Source organism: Bos mutus, chromosome 22 (genome assembly GCF_027580195.1).
Source record: "Bos mutus isolate GX-2022 chromosome 22, NWIPB_WYAK_1.1, whole genome shotgun sequence".
NCBI classification, from domain to species: Eukaryota; Metazoa; Chordata; class Mammalia; order Artiodactyla; family Bovidae; genus Bos; species Bos mutus.
This window is the reverse complement of record NC_091638.1, coordinates 33964549-33991362: the sequence shown is the minus strand read 5'-3', so window position 1 is coordinate 33991362 and position 26814 is coordinate 33964549.

Here is a 26814-nt window from a genome sequence, read left to right as displayed (position 1 = left end):
GAAACAATAAATGCTGGAGAGGGTGTGGAGAAAAGGGAACCCTCTTGCACTGTTGGTGGGAATGCAAACTAATACAGCCACTATGGAGAACGGTGTGGAGATTCCTTAAAAAATTGGAAATAGATCTGCCATATGACCCAGAAAGAACATACACACCAAGGAAACCAGAATTGAAGGAGATACATGTACCCCAATGTTCAATGAAGCACTGTTTACAACAGCTAGGGCACAGAAGCCACCTAGATGTCCATTGGTAGATGAACGGATGAGAAAGTTGTGGTACCTATACAAAATGGAATATGACTCAGCTAGTAAAAAGAATTCATTTGAATCAGTTCTAATGAGGTGGATGAAGCTGGAGCTTATTGTACAGAGTGAAGTAAGTCAGAAAGAAAAACACCAATACAGTATATTAATGCATATATATGGAATTTAGAAAGATGGAACGATGACCCTATATGTGAGACAGCGAAAGAGACACAGATATAAAGAACAGACTGTTGGACTCTGTGGGAGAGGGCGAAGGTGGGATGATTTGAGAGAATAGCACTGAAACATGTATATTACCATATGTGAAATAGATCATCAGTCGAAGTTTGATGCATGAAACAGGGCACTCAAAGCCGGTGCACTGGGACAACCCTAAGGGATGGGATAGTGAGGAAGGTGGGAGTGGGGTTCAGGATGGGGGACACATGTACACCCATGGCTTATTCATGTTAATGTATGGCAAAACCACTACAATGTTGCAAAGTAATTAGCCTCCAATTAAAATATATAAATATATTTTAAAAAGAATAACACATTATAGCATGTATTATCACTGAGAAAATTTTATACATAATGATATTAATCTATGGTATGGCTTAGAAGGGCTTCCCAGGTGGTGATAGTGGTAAAGAAACCGCCTGCCTGTGCAGGAGAAGTGAAAGACATGGATTTGTTACCTGGGTTAGGAAGATCTCCTGGACAAGGGAATGGCTACCCACTCCAGTATTCGTGCCTGGAGAATCCCACGGACAGAGGAGCCTGGCAGGCTATGGTCCACAGGGTGGCAAAGAGTTGGGTACAACCGAAGCGATGTAGCATGCACGCACATAGCTTAGAAGACTAATTTACATTTTAGCTGTTATTTCATTAAATATTATTTAAGTTTTTAAAAGAATTGCTCCACCCAACCTATCTACAATGTTGTTTTGTTTACAAATATTTTCTTGCAAATTGAGACATTCCTTAATGGAAATAATTGATATATTCATAATTTTTCAAAAGAATTCAGTTAAGTTTTTTTCTTTTTTGATGCTTTAGGTGGCACAATTAATTCAAAATTTAAGCATCTCTCCTAACCAACCATACTTGTAGGTTATCATTATCAATAACAAGTACACATACATTGAGTTTTACACAATGTTGCAATGATATCTTGGATGAATTCTACTATGAAATATTATTTTAAAAGTAGCATTATGTTTAAATCCTGATCTGCTAATGTACTAAAAATGAATTATGCAAATTGTTTAATTTCTGTATTTTTTTTACCTCAAAATGCATTATTAAGAATAGTAACCTTTTTTTTTTCTTCTTAGTATAAATTAAGACAATCAGTATAAAACTCTTAGCACTGAGCTTAGCATATTTTAATATTAGTTCTTGATACTGTTATTACCTTATAGTGCATAAAATGAGTTTTGGAGTAAAAACAGCATAAAAGATTAATAATGCTCTACATTTATATGGAAGCCTAGGGCTTTTTAAGTGCTAGATGCATGTGAAAACATTTAAAAAAACACTAATACTTTTTGCAGATGTAAAAATTAGGATTTTTCTTGGAGACTTTTGCAGATCACTTCAACTGCACAACTCTTCTGTGAGGTCAGCAGGGAAAATATTTGTCTTGATTTTATAAATGAGGAATTCAGATTCAGAGGATTTATCAATAAGCCCATCACCTCCACTATGCCATCTTGAACAAATTCCCTAACCTCTCTGAACATCAGCTTCTCCTTCTTTATGAAATAAAGGTACTGCCATTTACCTTTAGGATGGTTGTTAAATGAGTTAATGTACATTATGTACTTAGCTTCATGCCTGATTTTCTAAAAATGCTAAAATAATTATTACCACATTGTGTTACTTTTGTATGTTTTTTTATACTATGTTCAGCCTCATGGGGGGAACAGAGTGAGTAGATAGTTGAGATAAGTGTTATCATTTCATTTCCATGATTCAAGACTGAGTTTGATCAGTGTGGTTTCCAGATTCAAGGTTTTATCTGTTTATTAAGCATTTATTGAACTCTCATAGCCAAGCCCTGAATGAGATACAAGATTGTTTCTTGCAGCCTAAATTTTTTTTCTCAAGGAGACAATAAACCTATATAAATAACTTAAAGAGCATATAGGGAGAGGATATAAAATTTGCAGAAGCAGATGAGATCACTCTATATTTGTAACACTCAAGAAAGTATGTGGGAATAGGTGGCATTTGGATGTGGTTTGAACAAGGAGTGGCTTGTGTGGCACACAGTTGTGTGCTGGAAATACACATTTTCCAGTGGGGTGACAGACTGTATTTCATTCTTTCAATAATCGTTAATGAAATAATAATTTTTTATAATAAAAATAAATAAGCTCTTCTGTTATACATATTTCCATAATGCTTATCCGTTCACATACAATTGTTAACAGGTAATGATAATTTAACACAAAAGTGATATTGGAGTTGCACAAGCATTTCCTTAGGCAGGGAAAGCTGGAATGATGGAAGTAGAATTATAAACTTCAGCAGAAAAGGATGGACTTTCACATCATTTGTTGTTCATGGAGGAGACTTTTCTACTCCTTGTTGTTGTTTCTCTTGCTAAGTCATGTCTGACTCTTTACAACCCCATGGATGGCAGCACGCCAGGCTTCCCTTTCCTTTACTATCTTCCAGAGTTTGCTCAGACTCATGTCTATTTGTTGGCAATGCCATCCAACCATCTCATCCTGTGTCACTGCCTTCTACTCCTGCCTTCAATCTTTCCCAGCATCAGCTTCTTTTCTAGTCAGTCAGCTCTTCACATCAGGTGGCCAAAGTATTGGAGCTCCAGCTTCAGCATCAGTCCTTCCAATGACTACTCAGGGTTGATCTCCTTCAGAATAGACTGGTTTGATCTCCTTGCTGTCCAAGGGACTCTCATGAGTCTTCTCCAGCACCACAGTTCAAAGCACCAGTTCTTCAGTGCTCAGCCTTCTTTGTGATCCAACTCATATCTGTACATTAACTACATGTTAAAGAAAGATAAAAATAAATGCCTGCATCCAATATGCTCCCTAGAAAGGAGCACCTCCACAGTGCCTGGCTCTTGTCTGCAGCAGGTTGCACTTCCTGGTGTGCCCACCTTAGCAGCAGCCCCACTGACTCAGAACTTTCTTTCCATCAACATTGGTTCTGCTCTTAAGCCATCATTAGCACTGTATTGTTTCTTGTTCATTTCTATTTCCTCTAAGGAAGTCTCATGCTGCTGCTTTCTTGAGTTGTTTGGATTCTCTTCCAAGGAACCAACTGTTGATTAATTGTTGATTTGGTTGTGAACTTGAATAGGGTTTGGTGTACCCATAACTGTATTTTTTTCCCCACAAGGGCATCATTTTTAATATACTGTTTTATAGAACACAGATGTTTTGTTCAGACCACATGTGTCATCTTCCACCAAGTAGTCCCCTTGATCTTGGCAAAAGATTTCCTGGGCCCCATGCTTTAGAAGACATATTTCTGGAACTCCTCAGGGTAGAGTTTATGTGGTTAGGGAGAAAGTGCTTGTGCAACCTTCTAGAAAATGCTCTCTGTACCTAGACCTAGAGTTTTCTAGATTCTACTCACAGAGCCTGTATGAGCTTCTTTCTGAATCTCTCCCACCCAGGACAGATCAAGCTGACAGTTTGGAATACCTAGAACCAGAGTGTATTTGAGAGGTAGTTATTTGCGGGAAGTGGGCTGGGATTGGACATGCAGGACCTCACAGTGTGAGATGGAGCTATGTGTGTGAAACAAAGGTGAACAGGGCCTGGCATGACAGCTGGAAGCTGGCTCTTCTCAGGCTACCCTTTCTGCTTTAGAACAACAAGGACTTTGATAATTCTAAATTCAAATCTGACCTTGCAGGTCTTTATGATGATATATTTATCAGTGTACGAACTCACAAATTTATTGTCAAGCTCCAATACTTTGGCCATCGGATATGAAGAGCTGACTCATAAAGACTCTGATGCTGGGAAAGAGTCAAGGCAAAAGGAGAAAGGAACAGCAGAGGATGAGATGGTTAGATAGCATCACTGACTCAATGGACATGAATTTGAGCAAACTCTGGGAGACAGCGAAGGACGGAGGAGCCTGGTGTGCTGCAATCCATGCGGTTGCAAAGAGTTGAACACGACTTAGCAACTGAACAATAACAACAACATCTGTCCAGTGTAGAAAGAAAGACTGTGTTTACTTAACACAATGTGAGATTGAAATATTTAGTTCTGTTAGTCATCTTACTCTGGACCTGGAAAATATTAGAGGCAGAGCTTGTTAACAGTAAAAGTATTCATGCTAAGAAATTGAGCATTGGACATGAGCGTTCCATCTGGTTTGAAAGAGCTTTCACCTTAAGTTGTAGTACATATAGATTTAAAGGAAATGGTAAAGTATGTTAGAATAGTTATTTCCAATGATTTTCAAACCAACATAGAGGACATTATTATTATCTTTGCTATTATTATACTTTGAATCAGCATTCTTTACCCTTCCCCCCCACATCCACCCCTCTTCTGATAAAAATAAAGCTGCCATGTCCTGACTGTAGGATCAGACACATGATCATTCTGGGTCCATGATGTCTTTCTAGAATTTTCTTGACTGAAGGTGGTAAGATTGTTGCTTCTTGACCTTAAGTGTTGAATATAGAAAGGAAGTGACTCCAGATCTATTGGGGCCATGTCCACTCCTAAACAAAGGGTCTGAGATAATAAGGTCAACAAGGGAGAACTGAAACAAGCAAAGGGTCAGTGGAGAAATACTGGGTACTCCTACTTCCAGACAGCCTAGGACCTGCCTTTGGTGCTTTGTTTATGCAAGTCAATAAATTACCACATTATCTAGATTAGTTTCAGATGGATTTCTGCCATTTCAAACAGAATTTTGACTTGCACAAGTGCCTGTTGAGCATAGAATCTCATACAGATCATTGCACTGGAAATGGAAACCTCTCAATTATTCTTGTTCGTTAATTATGTTGAACAGTGGTTTGACACCACTGTTCATTAGTAGGAAGGCAGTTTTCTTTCCAGGAAACATTTGAAAGGTGTGAGGACATTTTTTTGTTTGTTACAACTGGGGAGGGGACATGGGTGGAGAAAAACCAAGGATGATGCTAAGTATCCTGGAATGCACATGACAGCCCCCGATGGCAAACAATTATTTGGCCCCAAAGGGCTTCTCTGGTGGCTCAGATGGTAAAGAATCTGCCTGCAATGCTGAAGACCTGGGTTTGGTCCCTGGGTCAGAAAGATCCCCTAGAGGGCATGACTCTCCACTCCAGTATTCTTACTGGAGAATTCCATGGACACAGGAGCCTGACGGGCTACAGTCCATGGGGTTGAAAAGAGTCGAACGTGACTGAGCAGCTAACACACTCACTAACATTAGTGGTGCCAAGCTTGAGAAACCCTGATAACACAGAAAAAAAAAAAAAATGGAAGGGAGATAGGAGAGCTAGATTCTAACTGTATTTCTGTCCTTAACCACAGTGTGGCCTTTGTGCAATTTATTTCACCATTTTGGACAGATGTACTTGCCTGCATTCCATAAAGCGGCTGAAATAAGTGACTTTTAGGATCTGCCCCACACTTACAGTATTTTATTATCTTTCACAAAAATGGGGTTTGTTTTTTTCCTGCTTGCCCCCTTTTCTATCAGCAGAATCACTTTTGTGAATTTTCATTCCCTGTAGTTTTTCAAACTGCCCTGGTCTTTTTCTTAAAACTTAGTGCTATACAAACCAAATTTGCAATATACAAAGTTATCTCTCAGGACTTTACATAAAACAATATTCAAGAGCTTCAAACTTGGAGTGACATTTAAGGATAGAAATAGTCAGATAAAAAGATAAGTTTCTGATTTGCTCTAAAATGAATTCTCTGAATCTGCATTTCTAAAGCTTAGTGGAAATGGTTGCTTCAGTTATTATGCATGGCAAGGTAAAATTCCCTCAGCCAGGAGGATTTAATCGAAAACCTTTCCTTATTTCTGCAAGCTACAAAACATTTTCCCCTTCCGTGATGATGAACTTCTCATGAAATCTCTTTCATATGTGACTTACATAGCCTTGGTGACAGCCTTTACCTTCCAAATCAACTAATGGTAAGAACATGGTGACAGATTCTACTGCTGGGGAACGTTAGTGAGGTAGGTGGTGAAAGGTTATATTTAATCATATCACTGGAAAATCTTGTGCAGCCAGAGTACAGACAGCACTCAATTACATTTGAAAAAGAGACATAATCATCATAAGATTACAGTGTATTATAAAATAGATATCAAAGTGAGAATAATATAGGAGGGGTCATGAAATGCAGAGTTGGAATTAAGTCAAGAAGTGTTTATCTCATGAATACCTGTGGGGTGCTTTGTTCTCTGCCAGTCATGGGAGAGGATTGAAAAACCAGAACATGGCTCTTACTCTTGAGCTTCTAATTTACTTGAGGGGACAAGTCATATATGGAACAATTAGAACAAAAACCAAGCTGTGGCTGTTGTGGAGGAATTTATGAATTCAGTGAAGGAGTTATACTTTGTGGAAAAGAACAGGCAGGGTGGAGGAGGACTCTGGTTTAGATTGGAAGGAAGGGAATTTTATTAAAATATTTAATATTTCCTACTATGAAAATGCCTTAGTCCTTCATTTTCCTTACATATTCATTAGTGTTTTTCAATAAGTGTAGAGTGCCTTTATGTTGAAGGCAATATTCTTATGCTGGTGAGCAAATATACTAATGGTAGAGACTAATAAATAAGATAAGTAATATGCAGATGGTGTTAAGTTCTCTGAAAAAAATGTGGAGAAAGGAATAGGGAGCAGTGGGAACATGGCATTCAAGCAGACACCTAGACATGGTTTGGGAGTTAGTCATGTGAATATCTTGAGGAAGAGCATCCGAGGTAGAGGGAACAGCTAGTGCAAAGGCCCCGAGGCCAGGATTTGACTGGCGTATTTGAATAATAGCAGAGACCAGTAAGGCTGCACTGAAAGATGGAAGGAGGGAAGTGTAGACGGTGCAAGGTCAGAGGGGTACAGTGGGAGTCAGACCATGCAGGACATAGAAAGCGCTGACCTTTTCTATGATGGTGTTTATGTTTGGAAGCCATTGAAAGGTTTTGAAGTGAAAAATGTCATGCTCTGACATGTTTTAAGGGATCACTCCAGGTGCTGAAAATTGACCACAGAAGAACAAGGAGATAGTATAGCCATTTATGATGCTGTTAGAATAATTTGGGTGAGAGATGATGGTAACAGTGAAATCAATGAAAAAGTGGCCAGGTTCTAGATGTATTTTGCAGACAGAAACAACAGAATTTACTGATAGATTAGACATGAGGTATTAAAAAAATGAGAACAATCAGGGAAAACTCCAAGATTTTAGGTGTCTTTAGATAAAGTTTTGGAAAACTAAAGTATGAGGACAATGAAATACTTCTCCAAACACATACTACAAATATGTATATTTCTCCAAGTACTCAGATGCTGGAGTTCATATATATATTTGTATGCAATTTGGAGCCAAGCATAAACCACTTCAGTGTATTTACTCACAGATGTTAACATCTGGTTATGTTAATCACTCAGAGTTGGTTGGGGTTTGGGTGTTTTTTATTTGCTTTGCTTCGTTTTTACAAGTGCTCATCCTTTTATGACTGAAGAAGAAGTTGGGTAGTCTCTGCTCCCTTCCTACTTTGTTGTTTTAATTAAGCTTTTTGTTTTTAAATAATTGTAGACATACAAGTAGCTTAAAGAAGTAACATAGAGTGATCCTGGGTACACTTTACTCAGTGTCTCCAAATGATAACCTCTTATAGAACTATACAGCATCATATTTTAAGTTATTAACCTGGATTCAGTCCAGCTTCAAAACAATTCCATCACTAAAATCCCTAATTTTCAGGTGGTCCTTACAAATACCCCTGTTTCCCTTACTCCACTCCCTGATCTTAAAGGTAACCATAGCCCTGTTGTTTATGTCACACTTAAAACACTACCTTCTTTGCTTTAAGGGAAAAAAAAAACAAAACCAGTGACACTGGAATGTGTTTAGAGACGAGCTGTTTAGGATGGGGAAGGACCATAAAAGCGTGATATATGAGGGAAAATAACTGAAAATGTTATAAAGAAAATCAAACTCAAAGCAAAAATAAAAAACTGAGCTCTTTTCATGATTTTGAAGGGCTTACCATGTGCATGAGGGCTTAAAGTTATTCTGTAGGAACAATGGATGCAGCTTTTTAAAAAGAGATTCCATTTTCAGTTTCAGGAAGAACTTTTCAGGCTGAGGAGAACTGTTACTGATTACCTCAGGAGGAGGTAAATTTCCTTTCGGTCCAAGTAAATAGAGGTTAAGCAATCACTAGCTAATAATTCAAGAATTTTCTAAGAATTTGAACTGTATAATTTCCTTTCAATACTGACATTGTATAATTTCTTTTTCTTAGTGTGTTCATTTAGTTTAAATTTTTATTAAAGTGTAGTTGATTTACAATAGTGCATTAATTTCAGGTAATATAGCATACTGATTCAGTATTTTTAGATTGCATGGCATCAAAAGTTATCATAAGATATCATTTAGTTTAATTTTCAATTGAAAATTTTTGTGATATTGTAGACTAATATTAGTTGTAAAAAATAGTATAGAAAGATTCTGGGTACATCATGTCCAATTTTCACCAATGGTAACATTTTACAAAGTTATGGTATATGGAGAAGGAAATGGCAACCCACTCCAGTATTCTTGCCTGGAGAATTCCAGGGACGACGGAGCCTGGTGGGCTGCCATCTATGGGGTCGCGACTGAAGTGACTTAGCAGCAGTAGTCCTATCCACATTCTACTTAGAACACTTGAAGTTCATGATCAAACTGTACAAAGAAGCAACTTTTAATAGAGTTAAGTTCTGGTCTATGAGCCATTTAATGGTCCTGGTGTTGTGTCAGCCATTCAGTTTTATGTTAATTCATCTATATGAAAGTAAGCAGAAAAGTTGAACTTAAAACTCCAAGCTATTTAACATGAAAAAAAAAAAGAGGCTGAAAAATGCAATAAACTATCACTGTGCCTATCAAAAAAAAAAAAAAAAAAGTTATGGTATAATATGGTAACTAGTGTATTGACAGTGATACAATCCAGCAATCTTATTCACATTTTCCCAGTTATATTTCTACTCATTTGTGAGTCCTGTACAGTCTTATAGGGCTTCCTTGGTAGCTCAGAGGTAAAGAATCCACTTGCAATGCAGTAGACATAAGAGATGCAGGGTTGATCCCTGGGTTGGGAAGATCCCTTTGAGGAGGGCATGGCAACCCACTCCAGTATTCTTGTTAAAGAATCCCATGGACAGAGGAGTCTGGGGGGCTACAGTATTGGGTCGCAAAGAGTCAGACATGACTTAAGAGACTTACCATACACGCATGCATACAGTCATATTATGTATATTTGTTGTTGTTGTTCAGTCACTCAGTCGTGTCCAATTCTTTGTGACCCTATGGACTGCAGAATGCCAGGCTTCCCTGTCCTTCACTATCTCCCAAGGTTTGCTCAAACTCATGTGCATTGAGTCGATGATGCCATCCAATCATCTCGTCCTCTGTTGTCCTGTTCTTCCCAATCTTTACCAGCATCAGGGTCTTTTCTAATGAGTCAGGTCTTTGCATCAGGTGGCCAAAGTACTGGAGCTTCAGCTTCATCATCATATGTATATGTTCTTATATCTGCCACCTCAGTCAGGTAATGAACAGTTCCAATAGCACAAAATGATCTCTTATGTAGCCCTTTTATTTATTTATTTCTTTTAATTGAAGAACAAATACTTTACAATATTTTGATGGCCCCTGCCATACATCAGCATGGATGGGCGATAGGCACACATGTGTCCCCTCCCTCTTGAACCCCCTTCCCACCTCCCTTCCACCCCATCACTCTTTGTTGTCACAGAGCACTGACTGGGTTCCCTGTGTCACACATCAAACTCCCAGTGGTGTTCTGTTTTACATATGGTAATGTGTATGTTTAAGTGCTATTCTCTCAAGTCATCCTATCCTCTCCTTCCCAAACTGTGTCCAAAAGTCTGTTCTTTATATCTGTGTCTCCTTCGCTGCCTTGCACATAGGATTATCTGTGATTCCATATATGTGCATTAATATATGATATTTGTCTTTCTCTTTCTGAATTACTTCACTCTGTATAATAGGCTCTAGGTTCACCCACCTCATTAGAACTCACTCAAATGAGTTCCATTTTCTAGATGAGTAATATTCCATTGTGTATGGATAACACAACTTCCTAATCCGTTCATCTGCTGATGGACATCTAGGTTGCTTCCATGTCCTAACTATTGTAAATAGTGATGCAGTGAACATTGAGGGTACATGTGTCTTTTTCAATTAGCCTCCATAGTGGGATTACTGGGTAATATTGTATTTTTATTCCTAGTTTTTTAAGGAATCACCATATTGTTCTCCATGGTGATTGTGTCAGTTTGTATTCCCACCAACAGTGTAGAGGGTTCACTTTTCTCCATACCCTCTCCAGCACTTATTGTTTGTAGACTTTTTGATAGCAGCCATTCTGATCAGTGTGAGATGATATCTCATTGTAGTGTTGATTTGCATTTCTCTAATAATGAGTGATGTTGAGCATCTCCTCATCTGTTTTTTAGCCATCTGATGTTTTCTTTGGAGAAACATCTGTTTACATCTTTCATCAGTGTCTGATGATTTCTTTTATCAGTGTCTTATAATTTTCTGCATACAGGTCTTTTGTCTCTTTAGGTAAATTTATTCCTAAGTATTTTATTCTTTTTGTTGCAGTGGTGAATAGGATTGCTTCCTTAAGTTCTCTTTCTGATTTTTCATTGTTAATGTATAGGAATGCAAGGGATTTCTGTGTACTAATTTTGTATCTTGTGACTTTACTATATTCATTGATTACCTCTAGTAATTTTCTGGTGGCATCTTTGAGGTTTTTTATGTAGAGAATTATGTCATCTGCAAATAGTGAGTTTTACTTCTTCTTTTCCAATCTGGATTCCTTTTATTTCTTTATATTCTCTGATTGTTATGGCTAGGATTTCCAAAACTAAGTTGAATAATAGTGGTGAGAGTGGGCACCTTTGTCTTATTCCTGATTTTAGAGGAAATGCTTTCAGTTTTTCAGCATTGAGGATAATATTTGCTGTGAGGTTGTAATATATGGCCTTTATTATATTGAGTTATGTTCCTTCTGTTCCTACTTTCTGGAGAGTATTTTTTATCATATATGGATATTGAATTTTGTTGAAGGCTTTCTCTGCTTACATTAAGGTGATCATATGGTTTTTATCTTTCAATTTGTTAATATAGTGTATCACACTGATTGATTTGCCTATATTGAAGAATCCTCGCATCCCTGGGATAAACCCCACTTGATCATGGTGTAGGATCCTTTCAATGTGTTGTCGGATTCTGTTTATTAGAATTTTGTTAAGGATTTTTGCATCTATGTTTACCAGTGAGATTGGCCTGTAGTTTTCTTTCTTTCTTTTTTTTGGTGGCATCTTTGTCTGGTTTTGGTATCAGGGTGATGGTGGCCTCATAGAATGAGTTTGGGAGTTTTCCTTCCTCTGCAATTTTCTGGAAGAGTTTGAGCAAATAGGTTCTCTAAACTTTTGGTAGAATTCACCTATGAAGTCACCTGGTCCTGTATGTTGCCCTTTTATAATCACACCCACCTCCCACTTGTTCCCTTCCTCCCTTCCTCCCTCCCACATCAGTCCCTTCCTCTGCACCCTCCTTCCCCTGCCCCCTCCACATGTCCTTCACCCTACTTCTACCCTGGGGCAACCACTAATCTGCCTTCCATTTTAAAAATGTTTGCCATTTCAAAAATGTTACAAAAAATGGAATCAATAGTATGTACTCTTTTGAGATTAGTTTCTTCCACTCAACATTATTCCCTAACATCCTTCTAAATGGTTGCTTGTATCAGTAGTTTATCTCTTCTACTCCTGAGTCATAATCCATGGCATGGTTGTGCTGTAGTCTATTTAACCGTTTGTGTAATGAACTTTTGGACTGATTCCAATTCTTGACTCATAGATAAAACTGCTATAGATGTTTGTGTACAGTTATTTTGGGTGAAAATAAATTCACTTCTCTGGAAAATTTCTACTGGAGTACAATTTCTAGGTCACATGGTAGTTCCATGGTTGGTTTTTAAAGAACCTGCCAAAGTGTTTTCTAGAGTGGCTGTACTCCACATTTCCAGTCTCTTATTTTCATATTGTGGTTTGTCTTCTTTACATGAAATTATAATTGGGCTAAATGAACTACAATTTGAGAAGTTTAGAAACTTTGCAGAAACAAAAAAGTAAAGTATGTTCTGTACTAATTCGGAGAAGAGAAATTTCTGTTTAACTAAATACCTCTATGTAATAAATTCACAAAAGATGCTACATAATAACAGAGAGTATAGTTCTTTTGGCTTTTCAAAGAAACTTTTGTTAAAATTCTACATGACTCAGCTCTACTTAAAACCACAACCACAGCCACAGGGATTAAGGGAAAAATATAAAGAATCAAAAGTCTTTTCTATGAGTTGAGCAGCCCATTTTATGCCTGGATTCTTGTGTACTTATAGCTGCTTATAGAATATCCCATCCAGATTTGTGAGATGTTCTCCTTGAGGTTGTTCGCTTTCCCAGACCTGCTTTGATGTCCTAGAACTACTAATGAGGACAGGATGAGCTGGGCTACAAAAGGATGTGAGGATACTGAAAAAGAAAGTATCACACCTCCATCATGAATCCCATCAGAGGGAATGTTTGGAATTAGAGATAAATTTTGATCGTTGTTTTCATCCTGGGAACAATAAGCTCATAATATAAATTATAGTATTTATAGTTATGGCTGCCATCTTTCAGTGTCTGCTATGTTGCAGAAGCTATGCTAGATAAATTATATTCATTGTAAGCTGTCTTCAAAATAAACTTGCAAAGAAGGCATTCTTTTATCTCTAATTTATAAATGAGGGCTCTTACACTATTAGAAGTTACTACATGAATTCGTTAGTCTTGTCCATGAAGGTGATCTGAAAAATGTTATTAATATCCATGCTGCCATCATTCTAATGGACCCTCAATTTCCATTTTCACCACCTGTTAGTGACTTCTCCATTCATCATGACATATTACAGACTGTGGGGGACAGGGGAAGAGTTGTCGGGCTAGATGGTAGACATAGAGTGGCTTAAGATACATGAATATTATTATATTTATTATATTATAGTTACAGTATATTAAATATGTATATTATATCATAGTTATATCATATGTACATATTATAGCATAGTTACAGTTAACATATTTATAACATAATATCTATATATATTATACATACATATAACATATTATATGATAGTTACAGTAATACTTTTATTATGCTATTGTTTGTTGAGATTCTTCCATATGTCGAGTTCTTTGTTTAAGACGTGTAAAATCTTAATACCAAACAGCACCCTAGTAGGATGTATGTTTTTCTTGTGGCTCCTGAAGCAGCCATGCAAATAAAGGAGGAAACAGGCTCGAGGAGGTGAAGTAATTTTCTATTCAGTCACACCACTGGAGAGGAACCATGCTAGAATTTAAATAATGACCTACTGAAAGGAAATCAATCCTGAGTATTCATTGGAAGGATTGATGCTGAAACTGAAGCTCCAGTACTTTGGCCACCTGATGGGAAGAGCGGACTCAGTGAAAGAGACTCTAATGCTGGGAAAGACGGAAGGCAAAAAGAGAAGGGAGTGGCTGAGAATGAGATGATTAGATAGCATCACTGACTCAATGGACATGAATCTGAGCAAACTCTGGGAGACAGTAAAGGACAGGGGAGCCTGGCGTGCTGCAGTTCATATGATGGCAAAGAGTTGGACACAGCTTAGTGAGTGAACAACAACTGACTCGAAAGCCCGTGCTCTGTTTGTCTGGGTATCTCTATCAATGTGAACACACACACACACGCCACATTTGTGTGTATGTTTGCCAATTATTAGAGACACTGGAGACACTTGATTTTGAAACATGCAAAAGTTTACAAGCATGATATACTAAAAAGTAATTTATCAGTAAATATAAAAGATTATATTACTACATTTAATTTTTCTAAGTGTATTTAGGAATATAAAACTTTTCTTCATGGTGCTAAGGTGAACATTTCACTGTAACATCTTCCTTCAACAATAGACATAAAGTGATTTTGAGAGTTGTTATGACTTTTGAGCCTGAAGTCAAAGCTTGTGAAATTGTCAACAATTAATAGAATATTCAGAAATAGGATCATTATAGTGTTATGGTCATTGACATGGTTTGTTCATGCTGATTAGCTCTCCAGTCTCAACCATTCATCTTTATACTTAATGCTTAAGTTTCTTTGTGAGTGGTAATGGAAAACTTGTTTACTTGTGATGGATTGTAGATAATTTCCAACGAAGCAGGAGTTCCGTGCTCTCTTCCTTTTTCTATAATAAACACTTCCTAGATATTTGTTGAGTCATGAATGGATGATTACATCTTTCTCTTCTATGCAATTGACCTTCTTTATATTAATTGTTCTTTACATTTCCACCATTTCTGATATCTCCTAAGAATATATAAAGATGACCCTCTGTGTTGTGTCTGAGCATACTGCTTACTTCATTGTGACAACATTTAGTGAGTGTTGCCTCTGGCCCACGAACTCTGCTGGGTGCTCAGGGCAAGGAAATGGTTCTGATATCCCCTGGCCTTCAAGGGACTCCCCATCTGGTAGAGGACACAGTGCAGAATGATAAGGGTATCTGTGTGAGAAATGGGCAAAACCTCTTGGAACAGATGAATAATTGTCAGAGTAGATGAGCAAAGATGGCTATCTGCAAGGGATGATATCTGAACTGGGTTTTGAAGGATATGTTTTCTTTTTGGATAAACAAGCAAGAACTTTATCTTAAATAGAAAATGTTTTTGTTCCTTCACTTTGTTCTGGAACTTATTAAAAATATTATGTTGGTTTTGAGTCTGTGGGCTCAGAATCAGAAGCTAGGATTTGATGTATTAGGAGTTTCACTTTCACGGTATGCCAAGGTAAAGATTGCTTGGTACAAGTACTCCTTTTGTAAACAATAACTGCCCCAACTTTTTTATAGTTCCCTGATGAATGAAAGCACAATGAAAACCTTCATGGAATATACAAATAAATCTGTCTTAAAAATTATTTAAAATCAGGAGATTAAATGCAAACCTTCTCAATTCAAAGCACTTTATTTTTTCAATTATAAGTGAGGTGTGCATCCAAATGCACAAATTTAAGGAATTGAGGGACTCAGTATGTCAAAAAGTTGAAGAAGGATCCCCTCCCCATCAGCTCTAAAGATTGCTATATCCTTGATAAATACAATTCATGTGTCCAGACTGATGGTGGAAGTCATTTCCGGAAATGCTGTATTGAAATGAATTCTGAGTCAATATCAACATTCACTGGGTAAAAATGATCAGTTATCAGGGTATGTGTATGTATCAGTTCAGTTCAGTTCAGTCGCTCAGTCATGTCCGACTCTCTGTGACCCCATGAATCGCAGCACGCCAGGCCTCCCTGTCCATCACCAACTCCTGGAGTTCACCCAGACTCACGTCCATCGAGTCAGTGATGCCATCCAGCCATCTCATCCTCTGTCATCCCCTTCTCCTCCTGCCCCTAATCCCTCCCAGCATCAGAGTCTTTTCCAATGAGTCAACTCTTCGCATGAGGTGGCCAAAGTACTGGAGTTTCAGCTTTAGCATCATTCCTTCCAAAGAAATCCCAGGGCTGATCTCCTTCAGAATGGACTGGTTGGATCTCCTTGCAGTCCAAGGGACTCTCAAGAGTCTTCTCCAACACCAGAGTTCAAAAGCATCAATTCTTCGGTGCTCAGCCTTCTTCACAGTCCAACTCTCACATCCATACACGACCACTGGAAAAACCATGGCCTTGACTAGATGGACCTTTGTTGGCAAAGTAATGTCTCTGCTTTTGAATATGCTATCTATGTTGGTCATAACTTTCCTTCCAAGGAGTAAGCGTCTTTTAATTTCATGGCTGCAGTCACCATCTGCAGTGATTTTGGAGCCCCCAAAAATAAAGTCTGACACTGTTTCCACTATTTCCCCATCTATTTCCCATGAAGTGGTGGGACCAGATGCCATGATCTTCGTTTTCTGAATGTTGAGCTTTAGGCCAACTTTTTCACTCTCCACTTTCACTTTCATCAAGAGGCTTTTTAGTTCCTCTTCACTTTCTGCCATAAGGGTGGTGTCATCTGCATATCTGAGATTATTGATATTTCTCCTGGCAATCTTGATTCCAGCTTGTGTTTCTTCCAGTGTATGTATATGTAAGGTTAATCATGGGTTGCATTTCTGCATCTCTCAATCAGGAAAATGATGGGCCTCCAAAATGACCTGAGAAGCTAGCTCACCTGATATTTAAATAATTATGAGCACCCCCCCAGACACCCATGAGGTGTCAACATTGCATTTTCAGCAAATTACTGAGGGATGATTTTCTAGTGTTCTTCCTTGTTAGAATATAGCATTTTCAAAAGTGCAACCACGAAATAGGTTGACATTTACTATGATTTTACATAAAATAATGGTGTTGGCTAGAGAGTGATTACATGCAATGTTTAATAAGCACTTATTTTTACCTGGCTCTCTTTTTCCATCCTTTATATTAAATAATAGGAAAACAATTTAATTTTGTGATATATCCATGGAAATAACCACTATAGCTTGGCACTTATAGCTTGACAATGCCCTGTATACTTCTATACAACAGAGAAGGCTCTCAATAAATACATGTCAAATGAAAGAATAAGTCCCTGAGTCGCACGGCAAGGGGAGTAAGAAAGAGACTAAACATGGGGAAAAATTAAGGCAAAATTCAAGTGGAATTTTTCTGGCATACATGAAATACGGGATGCAAAGTGTTCTTCACTATTTTATCACCACTTCTTAGGGAAGGGCTGTGTAATTCATTCGATGCTTCCCTTCCTGTGACTTATGCTGTCATCCCAGATTCATGGTAATGTAAGTTTACAGCACTCCAAATCGACATATATTCTTTCTCCACTGTGTTTTCAATTCCTCTCTACTTCTTCTGTTTCTCCAGGGGAAGGGGTTAATCCCCGCTAGGGTCCCCCTAGGGTAATGTTGTAGGTGACATTGTCCCAGGTAAACAGTGTCAGCAATGCAGTCATTCCAGTGTGCATTGCACAGTGAATTTGTGTATAGCTTCTAGCTGGTGGCTAAAAGAAAGTTTGGCGTGCTTACCTAGGCCAGATCTTTGTGAAGCAAATAGGACTTTTTTCATCCTTCTTATGCTCCATTCTAATCAGAAAAAAATATTTTATTGGTTATAGATAAATAACATTTAGTGAATGCTCGCTCTGTTGCCAGATACCATGGAACCCCTTTGTAGACATAATGCATTGGATTCTTTCCAAACCACATCAGGGAGCACCTATTATTGTCACCAGTTTTCTACCGGAAAAACTGAGTCTTAAGGAGCATAACTAATTAGTCTAAGATTGTACAACATGTAAGTGTCAAAGCCTAGTCAAATCAAAGAATGTCAGATACCTGTGTTTGTACCCTAATCACTGTACAGTGTGGCCTCTTGAATGAAAACTGTGGTTGACATCTTTCCACTTGCTTGGCTGATTTAATAGTCATTCCTAGAAGCTAGCATCCTAGAGAGTTGTGTCAACCCTATAGAGCAAACATCAGGAATGTAGTTTATAACTTGAACAAAATGTCCACATGTCAAGGAGAGTGCCAGAGAAATAAGACACTGGTTTATTTCCCTCCATTTTCCAATCTTTTATTCTGGTCTTAAAACTGCTTGGTTATAACTAATAAATGTTATTGGGTGAATAAATGTTCATCCAATATACCATTTTTGACATAAATAATATAATATCCAAACAATGCAGGAACTGGTTTAAATAAAACATGTGAAGCCTGGGTCTTTCTTGTAATAATTTGAAAAATATCAATAATGCTGTCAGTTTAACAGCAGAACATGCTATCTGCTCCTTTCATCTTCCTGGTTATGTTAGAAAAGGGAAAATGCACCCCTTCACCACATTAAAAATTGTACTTCCCACCACCACTGTCTGAAAAGTTTGTGTTAGGAGCCCAACATTTAATTTTAGAAATGAGCAAGCAAATATATTTGTCATGTTTATGAAAATTAAGGAAAGTGATCTGGTTTAATAAGCAAGAAACTGACTTTAGGATCACATTACTTGAATTTGAATCTTAGCTGAGAAACTTTGAATATCACACTTTCTCTGAACCTCTATTTTCCTATGTATAATAAAGTAGAGATAATTATATCTACCTCAGAGAGTTGCTGTGAAGATTAAATGAGATAATTCATGGGTATCAGTTTATTAACCAACTTAAATTTCAGGGAGGTAAAAACAGGAAAGAGCATCATTTATTTTTTCTTCCAAACACAATTTTTAGTTCCTTGTTCCATAAGGTTATCTAGATGGAACCATGGCTATAAGTAACATTGACTGATAAGAATAATTTCTTCCTTGTAATTATCTTAGTTTGGGTTGCCCCCTACAAAAGGACTATAAGACAAGAATTTGGGTGCAATTAGCCTACTGGGCTTCCCTGATGGCTCAGAGGGTAAAGAATCTGTCTGCAATGCAGGAGATCTGGGTTCGATCCCTGGGTTGGCAAGATCCCCTGGAAAAGGGAATGGCTACCCACTCCAGTGTTCTTGCCAGGAGAATTCCATGGACGGAGGAGCCTGGCCAGCTACAGTTCATGGGGTCACAAAGAGTTGAACACAACTGAATGACTAACACAGAGCCTATCTAGGAGGTGGTTCAAAGTAGCGTAAGTAAAGAAATGGGGAGAGAGGAAAGAAAGAATTGTTAGTAAAAGCATTGTATGAGCAGGTCACTACTCTGAGTAACTAGGGCTCAATGTCTCTGAAATTCCACATGCAACAGACATTGTCTTTAGAGAAAGGTGAGCATAGTAGATGCTTCTGATTCCTGAACTGGATCCCTTTACTGACCTGGTGTACATGGCCTCTAGTTACTCTGAACTTTGGGTTTCTCACAGCCTCTCCTCCCTACCCCTTCTCTGGAGTGTTGTCCTTGCTTAAGGACCTTTCTATCCCAGCTGCCAGTAGCACTGACTGACTTGTATGGGGATACAAAAGCCAGCCTTTTACCTCCAGGGAAACATTTCTGCTGCATGGTTGATGGCACAGAGCCCTCTTCACCATAGACAGGCCAGGGCTAGACTGACTGTGGCTACACCTAACTTGATTTTTCCCCTTACTTTTTCTGTTTCCTTCCTTCCCTTACTGGTGTCTCCTGATATGTCTACAGTGCTTAATCTCACACATTTAAAATCCCTGTCTCAATCTCTGCTTCTAGGGAACTTGATCTAAGACAGGGACACTGGGGGCAATTATTCAACATTGTTCATCTCCTGTTGGTTGAGGGTTTGGTAATGTTCACTATCTGCTGTCTCTTCTCCCCATTTGTTGAGGCTGTTTCCAGCCAGCATTCCCTTCCAGCTTCAGAAAACTTTAACAGGAAATGAATGTCAGCTTCTTGTTTCACAAATGCTCCCAAATTTAGGGGACACATGTGAAACTCTTTCCTGAGTCTTGTCACTGAGCTCTGTATGGAGAGGGATGGAGAAGTAGTGGGAAATGCTAAGATTTTTTTTGTAGACCTGAAAGCAATCTGGTAGGGAATGAGACTATATGGATGTGAGAGTTGGACTATAAAGAAGGCTGAGCTCCAAAGAATTGATGCTTTTGAACTGTGGTGTTGGAGAAGACTCTTGAGAGTCCCTCGGACTGCAAGGAGATCCAACCAGTCCATCCTAAAGGAGATCAGTCCTGAATATTCATTGGAAGGACTGATTTTGAAGCAGAAACTCCAATACTTTGGCCACCTGATGCAAAGATCTGGCTCATTTGAAAAGACCCTGATGCTGGGGAAGATTGAAGGTGGGAGGAGAAGGGGACGACAGAGAATGAGATGGTTGGATGGCATCACTGACTCAATGTACATGAGTTTGAGTAAACTTCAGGAGTTGGTGATGGACATGGAGGCATGGCATGCTGCAGTCCATAGGGTCACAAAGAGTCGGACATAACTGAGTGACTGAAATGAACTGACTGGGAATGAGACCCTAATCCCCTTATCTTATATTCAGTCCCCAGTCTCTTACTAGAAACTTCCTCACTTGGCTGGTGGAATGGCTACTGGGTCAACAACCATCCTGATTTAACCAGTCTGTCCTAACTCTAGTCTTCTACTTATACAGTCTGAATCAGTGATGGGTGTGAGGGTCAAAAGACCAGTTTGGCCATCTTTTTTGAATAAGGGGTTATCTATTGCCTCTTTGGGACTTAGTTAATTTCTAGAAGTCACAGAAAACATGCTGCCTAATAATTTGTATATACATATTTAAATTAATACTTAAATGCTTATTAAGTGGTAGCTGTTAATTAAATTAAAAAATTAATTTCTAACATCTTTGACAAGCCAGCACATTTTACTGCTTGTTTTAATGATGTGACTCAGCACATTTGATGTAAAGATCGAAGGGTCTACGAATCAGGACACCTGGGTCAGCAAGGATTCAGTCTGTGACCTTTTCCAAATCATTTCACCTTCCAAAGGCTTTGACTTCACAGCTGTCAAATAGGATTATCAAAGCTGCTTTACATATTTCACAGGGTTGTTATAAGTCTGAAATTAAGGGGAAAATGCAGGAGCACATATGAGAGTGTAAAATACTGTCAGGCAATGATTAATAAAGTCACCCACTTTTATAGGAATCTACCCAAAGGCATTTTCCCTTCTCTTCAGATACACAAATCTGACAAGCTGCTGTGGCTGAGACCTGACTCATTTGCAGCAAACAGATGTCATGTTAAATGATGACAAAGTGATAAACATATGTAAATATTTCATATGGAAATGAAATCAATATGGACACATGCAAAAGACACAGTTCCAAGACTGGGAATGCCAGGCTATGCATAGTCACAGCAGAAAAAGGCACAGTGTCGGAGTGGATCATCAGCTAAAATCAAGCCCAGTGTTGTTATTTAAAATTTTACCAGAAACTATTAATAGGCATGGACCACGCATAATTTTGCCATTTGTTTCAGACTTCATGATGTAGTATACTGTTAATCGGGCAAGTGTATCATATAGAGGAAAACAGGCTGGGTTCTAATCCCTGCTCCTGGTGACTCTAAATTCACCAACTACCTTTCTAAGTTTTTTGCTGGTTCAAGGTGACATCGTTATGTATATCTGTTCACATTAGTTACAGGTAGTATGCCTTTCTGTGTGTAAAAGTGTTTTGAAAATCCATAGTTATGTTATACGGGTAGAGGATGATATTAAACAAGTGAAAAAAATAGATGAAAAAAATCCAGAAGAAGGTGAATAAACAGCTGGATAAGAGGAAGCTGGAAGGTGTCCAATTCTATCACATCACTGTGGGTTGCCCAAAAGAACAAGTGTCTCTAAATTTCGTAGTGAAAGGGAAGGAGGGAGAGAAGGCGAGAGAAGTTGAATGGACTCAGTGAGATAAAAACAAAGACCGGAGAGTCCCAGCGTGGGACTAGAGAACCTAGAGAGCTGTGCAAGCTGCAGGTATGAAGGCATGCTTTATGTGGTATGGACACTCACTTGTCCAGTGCCAGAGAGTTTTTATAAGATCTCAAAAGTGTAGCCCTTTGAAATGGCCCGTGGTCAACACATGAAATCAGGCTTTAAACAAAAACCAAGTCAAATAATTTTTGAAAAAGCAGAGATCTTTGTTACAAAAAATTTTAACTTAAATGTTTACAAACTGAACAGAATAGAATATCAGTCCTCTTACATACCCTTCACCCAACTTCAATATTATCAGCATTCTGGAAAGACAAATTCCTTTAGGGAACATAGTATCCAAACATTTTTATTTGGAAGTAATTTCATATAAGAAAAGAATAGAACAATATACAGTAATATAATAAAGATAGAATAATTTTAAGTAAGAATAAGAATAGTGTGAAGAATATGCAGGAATCCTTTATCCAGATTCACTTACTGTTAATATTTTATTCCTTTTTGTTTGTCATTGGCTCAAGTGCATGCACATTTTCTCTCCTTCTCTGTAACATTTTCTTTTTCTGAACAACTTGAGGATAATTTATACCAACTATGGAAATTTACCCCCAAATGTTTCACCATGTATTTCCTAAGAATAAAGACACAGTCATATAGAACCGTAATAAAGTTACCAATCTCATAAATTTATATTGATAGAATTTTATTATGTTCCAAGTATATCAGTTGACCAAGACACGTATGTTATAGCATTTCTCTTCCTTCATTACAGTATCTAGAGTACAGTCAGGTGTAGCATTTACATTTTCACCTCTTTCTGTCACCTATAGTATGGAACATTCCTCCAGTCTTTGCTACTTATGATGCTGACAATTTTATTTTATTTATTTATTTATTATATTTTATAGATAAAATAATATCATTTTAATTTCTACATCTTTATTTTTAATATAAATTTATTTTTTTAAATTGGAGGCTAATTACTTTATAGTATTGTATTGGTTTTGCCATACATCAACATGAATCTGCCACGGGTATACACATGTTCCCCATCCTGAATCCCCCTCCCACCTCCCTCCCCATACCATCCTTCTGGGTCATTCCAGTGCATCAGCCCCGAGCATCCTGTATCATGCATCAAACTTGGACTGGTAATTCATTTCACATATGATATTATACATGTTTCAATACCAGTCTCCCAAATCATCCCACCTTCACCCTCTCCCACAGAGTCCAAAAGACTATTCTATACATCTGTGTCTCTTTTGCTGTCTCGTATACAAGGTTATTGTTACCATCTTTCTAAATTCCATATACATGCATTAGTATACTGTATTGGTGTTTTTCTTTCTGGCTTACTTCACTCTGTATAATAGGCTCCAGTTTCATCCACCTCATTAGAACTGATTCAAATGTATTCTTTTTAATGGCTGAGTAATACTCCATTGTGTATATGTACCACAGCTTTCTTATCCATTCGTCTGCTGACAGACATGTAGGTTGCTTCCATGCCCTGGCTATTATAAACAGTGCTGTGATGAACATTGGGGTACATGTGTCTCTTTCAATTCTGGTTTCCTCGGTGTGTATGCCCAGCAGTGGGATTGCTGGGTCGTATGGCAGTTCTACTTCTGGTTTTTTAAGGAATCTCCACACTGTTCTCCATAGTGGCTGTACTAGTTTGCACTCCCACCAACAGTGTAAGAGGGTTCCCTTTTCTCCACACCCTCTCCAGCATTTATTGCTTGTAGACTTTTGGATCGCAGCCATTCTGACTGGCATGAAATGGTACCTCATTGTGGTTTTGATTTGCATTTCTCTGATAATGAGTGATGTTGAGCATCTTTTCATGTGTTTGTTAGCCATCTGTATGTCTTCTTTGGAGAAATGTCTGTTTAGTTCTTTGGCCCACTTTTTGATTGGGTTGTTTATTTTTCTGAAATTGAGCTGCATGAGTTGCTTGCATATTTTTGAGATTAATTCTTTGTCAGTTGCTTCATTTGCTATTATTTTCTCCCATTCTGAAGGCTGTCTTTTCACCTTGCTAATAGTTTCCTTTGATGTGCAGAAGCTTTTAAGTTTAATTAGGTCCCATTTGTTTATTTTTGCTTTTATTTCCAATATTCTGGGAGGTGGGTCATGGAGGATCCTGCTGTGATTTATGTCAGAGAGTGTTTTGCCTATGTTCTCCTCTAAGAGTTTTATAGTTTCTGGGGTCTTACATTTAGATCTTTAATCCATTTTGAGTTTATTTTTGTGTATGGTGTTAGAAAGTGGTCTAGTTTCATTTTTTACAAGTGGTTGACCAGTTTTCCCAGCACCACTTGTTAAAGAGATTGTCTTTAATCCATTGTATATTCTTGCCTCCTTTGTCAAAAATAAGATGTGTCCATATGTGCGTGGATTTATGTCTGGGCTTTCTATTTTGTTCCATTGATCTATACTTCTGTCTTTGTGCCAGTACCATACTGTCTTGATAACTGTGGCTTTGTAGTAGAGCCTGAAGTCAGGCAGGTTGATTCCTCCAGTTCCATTCTTCTTTCTCAAGATTGCTTCGGCTATTGGAGGTTTTTTTGTATTTCCATATAAATTGTGAAATTATTTGTTCTAGCTCTGTGAAAAATACCGTTGGTAGTTTGATAGGGATTGCATTGAATCAGTAGATTGTTTTGGATAGTATACTCATTTTCACTGTTTTGATTCTTCTGATCCATGAACACGGTATATTTCTCCATCTATTAGTGTCCTCTTTGATTTCTTTCACCAGTGTTTTATAGTTTTCTATATATAGGTCTTTTGTTTCTTTAGGTAGAGATATTCCTAAGTATTTGATTCTTTTTGTTGCAATGGTGAATGGAATTGTTTCCTTAATTTCTCTTTCTGTTTTCTCATTATTAGTGTATAGGGATTTCTGTGTGTTGATTTTATATCCTGCAACTTTACTATAGTCATTGATTAGTTCTAGTAATTTTCTGGTGGAGTCTTTAGGGTTTTCTATGTAGAGGATCATGTCATCTGCAAACAGTGAGAGTTTTACTTCTTCTTTTCCAATCTGGATTCCTTTTATTTCTTTTTCTGCTCTGATTGCTATAGCCAAAACTTCCAAAACGATGTTGAATAGTAGTGGTGAAAGTGGGCACCCTTGTCTTGTTCCTGACTTTAGGGGAAATGCTTTCAATTTTTCACCATTGAGGATAATGTTTGCTGTGGGTTTGTCATATACAGCTTTTATTATTTGAGGTATGTTCCTTGTATTCCTGTTTTCTGGAGAGTTTTTGTCATAAATGGATGTTGAATTTTGTCAAAGGCTTTCTCTGCATCTATTGAGATAATCAAATGGTTTTATCTCTCAATTTGTTAATATGGTGTATTACATTGATTAATTTGCAGATATTGAAGAATCCTTACATCCCTGGGATAAAGCCTACTTAATCATGATGTATGATCTTTTTAATGTGTTGTTGGACTCTTAATGCTAGAATTTTGTTAAGGATTTTTGCATCTATGTTCATCAGTGATATTGGCCTGTAGTTTTCTTTTGTTGTGGCATCTTTGTCAGGTTTTGGTATTAGGGTGATGGTGGTGGCCTCATAGAATGAGTTTGGAAGTTTACCTTCCTCTGCAATTTTCTGGAAGAGTTTAAGTAGGATAGGTGTTAGTTCTCTAAATTTTTGATAGAATTCAGCTGTGAAGCTGTCTGGACCTGGGCTTTTGTTTGCTGGAAGATTTCTGATTACAGTTTCAATTTCTGTGCTTGTGATGGGTCTGTTAAGATTTTCTATTTCTTCCTGGTCCAGTTTTGGAAAGTTGTACTTTTCTGAGAATTTGTCCATTTCTTCCACATTGTCCATTTGATTGGCATATAATTGCTGATAGTAGTCTCTTATGATCCTTTGTATTTCTGTGTTGTCTGTTGTGATCTCTCCACTTTCATTTCTAATTTTATTGATTTGATTTTTCTCCCTTTGTTTCTTGATGAGTCTGGCTAATGGTTTTTCAATTTTATTTATCCTCTCAAAGAACCAGCTTTTGGCTTTGTTGATTTTTGCTATGGTCTCTTTTGTTTCTTTTGCATTTATTTCTGCCCTAATTTTTAAGATTTCTTTCCTTCCACTAACCTTGGGGTTCTTCATTTCTTCCTTTTCTAGTTGCTTTAGGTGTAGAGTTAGGTTATTTATTTGACTTTTTTCTTGTTTCTTGAGGTAAGCCTGTATTGCTATGAACCTTCCCCTTAGCACTGCTTTTACAGTGTCCCACAGGTTTTGGGTTGTTGTGTTTTCATTTTCATTCATTTCTATGCATATTTTGATTTCTTCTGTGATTTGTTGGTTATTCAGCAGCGTGTTGTTCAGCCTCCATATGTTGGAATTTTTAATAGTTTTTCTCCTTTAAGTGAGATCTAATCTTATTGCATTGTGGTCAGAAAAGATGCTTGGAATGATTTCAATTTTTCTGAATTTACCAAGGCTAGATTTATGGCCCAGGATGTGATCTATCCTGGAGAAGGTTCCATGTGTGCTTGAGAAAAAGGTGAAATTCATTGTTTTGGGATGAAATGTCCTATAGATATCAATTAGGTCTATCATTTAAAGTTTGTGTTTCCTTGTTAATTTTCTGTTTAGTTGATCTATCCTTAGGTGTGAGTGGGATATTAAAGTCTCCCACTATTATTGTGTTATTGTTAATTTCCCCTTTTATACTTGTTAGCATTTGCTTACATATTGTGGTGCTCCTATGTTGGGTGCATATATATTTATAATTGCTATATCTTCTTCTTGGATTGATCCTTTGATCATTATTGCATCTTTCTTTGTCTCTTTTCACAGCCTTTGTTTTAAAGTCTACTTTATCTGATATGAGTATTGC